The following is a 5000-nucleotide window of genomic DNA, read 5'->3' as shown; positions in this document are numbered from 1 at the left end:
TATTTTCCATTTTCCATATTATATATAGTACGTAGTAAGTAGTACGTATAAGAATAAGAATAAGAATAAGAATAAGATTAAAATACTGGTAGATGTAGATTTTATGAAACACTTTCTTTGCCAACGACCATACCACGTTGAATACATCGGTTCTCGTCCGATCACCGAAATTAAGCAGCGTCGGGCGCGGTTAGTACTTAGATGGGGGACCGCTTGGGAACACCGCGTGTTGTTGGCTTCACAACACTTTTTTACTTTTTTACTTTTTTCCTTTTTTTTCCGGTTTTAATTTTTTTTATATTATTTTGTAAATAATAATATTTTTTTTTATACACCTATCTATTATTTATTTATGTAAAACGCAATTATTTAACTAATTTCTGCTGTATACGTGTACTCGCATCATTTTTAATTTTGAATTTTGAATTTTGAATTTTGAAAATCGTAATCGTGTCGTATACGCAATGCACCGTAAGCACAAGTTTTGTTCAGTTCCATATAAAATGTACAATAGGCATGTATGCGAGTGTGAGTGCGAGTGCAAGTGTGAGTACGAGTGCCAGCGTAAATGAAAACCTTAAATGTTAGAAAACTTTTCAAGTAAAATTACTATTTAAGAAGCTTTGCTTATATTCCTTGTCTTCATTGTATAAAATTTAATAAAACAACAATCTATTGATTGCGCCTATTTATTAGCACTAGCACCAGCACTAGCACTAGCACTAGCAGTAGCACTAGCATTCATATGTTAAATTTTTTAATAAAAATATAAGTATATATAATAATTTTATTCTTCCTTAAAGATAAAATTAAAGTTAAAGTTAATATTGAAGTTAATATTACAGGCAATAGTACTACATAATTAAGCATGTAAAATACAAACACGGATATGTTCAATAACAGTTTTAGTTTAATTTTTCTATTCTGTTCATATTAACTTCACTAGAGAAGAAGAAAAAAGAAACTTTTCTATTTTATTTTATTTAAATTGAAATGAAAAATAAAATAAAATAGCTTTGGAAATAGCTTTAGAGTATTTTCTATTTTCTATTTTCATTTTCCATTTTCCATATAATATATAGTACGTAGTAAGTAGTACGTATAAGAATAAGAATAAGAATAAGAATAAGAATAAAATACTGGTAGATGTAGATTTTTTGAAACCTTTCTTTGGCCAACGATCATACCACGTTGAATACATCGGTTTTCGTCCGCTCACTGAAATTAAGCAGCGTCGGGCGCGGTTAGTACTTAGATGGGGGACCGCTTGGGAACACCGCGTGTTGTTGGCTTCACAACACTTTTTTACTTTTTTACTTTTTTCCTTTTTTTTCCGGTTTTAATTTTTTTTATATTATTTTGTAAATAATAATATTTTTTTTTATACACCTATCTATTATTTATTTATGTAAAACGCAATTATTTAACTAATTTCTGCTGTATACGTGTACTCGCATCATTTTTAATTTTGAATTTTGAATTTTGAATTTTGAAAATCGTAATCGTGTCGTATACGCAATGCACCGTAAGCACAAGTTTTGTTCAGTTCCATATAAAATGTACAATAGGCATGTATGCGAGTGTGAGTGCGAGTGCAAGTGTGAGTACGAGTGCCAGCGTAAATGAAAACCTTAAATGTTAGAAAACTTTTCAAGTAAAATTACTATTTAAGAAGCTTTGCTTATATTCCTTGTCTTCATTGTATAAAATTTAATAAAACAACAATCTATTGATTGCGCCTATTTATTAGCACTAGCACCAGCACTAGCACTAGCACTAGCAGTAGCACTAGCATTCATATGTTAAATTTTTTAATAAAAATATAAGTATATATAATAATTTTATTCTTCCTTAAAGATAAAATTAAAGTTAAAGTTAATATTGAAGTTAATATTACAGGCAATAGTACTACATAATTAAGCATGTAAAATACAAACACGGATATGTTCAATAACAGTTTTAGTTTAATTTTTCTATTCTGTTCATATTAACTTCACTAGAGAAGAAGAAAAAAGAAACTTTTCTATTTTATTTTATTTAAATTGAAATGAAAAATAAAATAAAATAGCTTTGGAAATAGCTTTAGAGTATTTTCTATTTTCTATTTTCTATTTTCCATTTTCTATATTATATATAGTACGTATAAGTATACGTATAAGATAAGAATAAGAATAAGATTAAAATACTGGTAGATGTAGATTTTTTGAAACACTTTCTTCGCCAGCGACCATACCACGTTGAATACATCGGTTCTCGTCCGATCACCGAAATTAAGCAGCGTCGGGCGCGGTTAGTACTTAGATGGGGACCGCTTGGGAACACCGCGTGTTGTTGGCATCACAACACTTTTTTACTTTTTTCCTTTTTTTTGCGGTTTTAATTTTTTTTTATTTTATTTTGTTACTAATAATATTTTTCTTTATATCACATATCTATTATTTATTTATATAAAATGCAATTATTTAACTAATTTCTGCTGTATACGTATATTCGCATCATTTTTAATTTTGAAATTGTAATCGTGTCGTATACGCAATGCACCGTAAGCACAAGTTTTGTTCAGTTCCATATAAAATGTACAATAGGCATGCATGCGAGTGCGAGTCCAAGTGTGAGTACGAGTGCCAGCGTGAATGAAAACCTTAAATGATAGAAAACTTTTCAAGTAAAATTACTAATTAAGAAGCTTTGCTTATATTCCTTGTCTTTATTGAATAAAATTTAATAAAACAACAATCTATTGATTGCGCCTATTTATTAGCACTAGCACTAGCACTAGCACTAGCACTAGCACTAGCACTAGCACTAGCAGTAGCACTAGCACTAGCACTAGCAGTAGCACTAGCATTCATATGTTAAATTTTTTAATAAAAATATAAGTATGTATAAAATTTTATTCTTCCTTAAAGATTAAGTTAAAGTTAAAGTTAATATTGAAGTTAATATTACAGGCAATAGTACTACATAATTAAGCATGTAAAATACAAACACGGATATGTTCAATAACAGTTTTAGTTTAATTTTTCTATTCTGTTCATATTAACTTCACTAGAGAAGAAGAAAAAAGAAACTTTTCTATTTTATTTTATTTAAATTGAAATGAAAAATAAAATAAAATAGCTTTGGAAATTGCTTTAGAGTATTTTCTATTTTCCATTTTCCATTTTTCATATAATATATAGTACGTAGTAAGTAGTACGTATAAGAATAAGAATAAGAATAAGATTAAAATACTGGTAGATGTATATTTTTTTGAAACACTTTTTCTTACCAACGATCATACCACGTTGAATACATCGGTTTTCGTCCGCTCACTGAAATTAAGCAGCGTCGGGCGCGGTTAGTACTTAGATGGGGGACCGCTTGGGAACACCGCGTGTTGTTGGCTTCACAACACTTTTTTACTTTTTTACTTTTTTCCTTTTTTTTCCGGTTTTAATTTTTTTTATATTATTTTGTAAATAATAATATTTTTTTTTATACACCTATCTATTATTTATTTATGTAAAACGCAATTATTTAACTAATTTCTGCTGTATACGTGTACTCGCATCATTTTTAATTTTGAATTTTGAATTTTGAATTTTGAAAATCGTAATCGTGTCGTATACGCAATGCACCGTAAGCACAAGTTTTGTTCAGTTCCATATAAAATGTACAATAGGCATGTATGCGAGTGTGAGTGCGAGTGCAAGTGTGAGTACGAGTGCCAGCGTAAATGAAAACCTTAAATGTTAGAAAACTTTTCAAGTAAAATTACTATTTAAGAAGCTTTGCTTATATTCCTTGTCTTCATTGTATAAAATTTAATAAAACAACAATCTATTGATTGCGCCTATTTATTAGCACTAGCACCAGCACTAGCACTAGCACTAGCAGTAGCACTAGCATTCATATGTTAAATTTTTTAATAAAAATATAAGTATATATAATAATTTTATTCTTCCTTAAAGATAAAATTAAAGTTAAAGTTAATATTGAAGTTAATATTACAGGCAATAGTACTACATAATTAAGCATGTAAAATACAAACACGGATATGTTCAATAACAGTTTTAGTTTAATTTTTCTATTCTGTTCATATTAACTTCACTAGAGAAGAAGAAAAAAGAAACTTTTCTATTTTATTTTATTTAAATTGAAATGAAAAATAAAATAAAATAGCTTTGGAAATAGCTTTAGAGTATTTTCTATTTTCCATTTTCCATTTTCCATATAATATATAGTACGTAGTAAGTAGTACGTATAAGAATAAGAATAAGAATAAGAATAAGAATAAGAATAAGAATAATTTTTGAAAGACTTTCTTCGCCTGCGACTATACTACGTTGAATAGATCGGTTCTCGTCCGATCACCTAAATTAAGCAGCGTCGGGCGCGGTTAGTACTTAGATGGGGACCGCTTGGGAACACCGCGTGTTGTTGGCATCACAACACTTTTTTACTTTTTTCCTTTTTTTTGCGGTTTTAATTTTTTTTTATTTTATTTTGTTACTAATAATATTTTTCTTTATATCACATATCTATTATTTATTTATATAAAATGCAATTATTTAACTAATTTCTGCTGTATACGTATATTCGCATCATTTTTAATTTTGAAATTGTAATCGTGTCGTATACGCAATGCACCGTAAGCACAAGTTTTGTTCAGTTCCATATAAAATGTACAATAGGCATGCATGCGAGTGCGAGTCCAAGTGTGAGTACGAGTGCCAGCGTGAATGAAAACCTTAAATGATAGAAAACTTTTCAAGTAAAATTACTAATTAAGAAGCTTTGCTTATATTCCTTGTCTTTATTGAATAAAATTTAATAAAACAACAATCTATTGATTGCGCCTATTTATTAGCACTAGCACTAGCACTAGCACTAGCACTAGCACTAGCATTCATATGTTAAATTTTTTAATAAAAATATAAGTATATATAATAATTTTATTCTTCCTTAAAGATAAAATTAAAGTTAAAGTTAATATTGAAGTTAATATTACAGGCAAT

The 5000-nt window shown here is 28.6% G+C and overlaps 1 non-coding gene and 4 pseudogenes across 1 annotated transcript; all 5 read left to right on the top strand.

Annotated features, from left to right (window-relative positions):
• The first annotated feature begins 119 nt into the window (after positions 1 to 119).
• Positions 120 to 238, top strand: LOC119664733. The gene has a single exon (XR_005251258.1). It is a non-coding gene; the product is annotated as a 5S ribosomal RNA (ribosomal RNA).
• A 935-nt stretch (positions 239 to 1173) lies between these two features.
• Positions 1174 to 1292, top strand: LOC119664737 (annotated as a pseudogene).
• A 927-nt stretch (positions 1293 to 2219) lies between these two features.
• Positions 2220 to 2337, top strand: LOC119664736 (annotated as a pseudogene).
• A 932-nt stretch (positions 2338 to 3269) lies between these two features.
• LOC119664738 lies at positions 3270 to 3388 on the top strand (annotated as a pseudogene).
• A 922-nt stretch (positions 3389 to 4310) lies between these two features.
• Positions 4311 to 4428, top strand: LOC119664734 (annotated as a pseudogene).
• Positions 4429 to 5000: the final 572 nt, after the last annotated feature.

Source organism: Teleopsis dalmanni, unplaced genomic scaffold, assembly GCF_002237135.1.
Source record: "Teleopsis dalmanni isolate 2A unplaced genomic scaffold, ASM223713v2 unscaffolded_contig_2561, whole genome shotgun sequence".
Classification (NCBI taxonomy): domain Eukaryota; kingdom Metazoa; phylum Arthropoda; class Insecta; order Diptera; family Diopsidae; genus Teleopsis; species Teleopsis dalmanni.
Note: the sequence above shows the minus strand (reverse complement) of the source record. Positions and strands in the feature narration are given on the sequence as shown.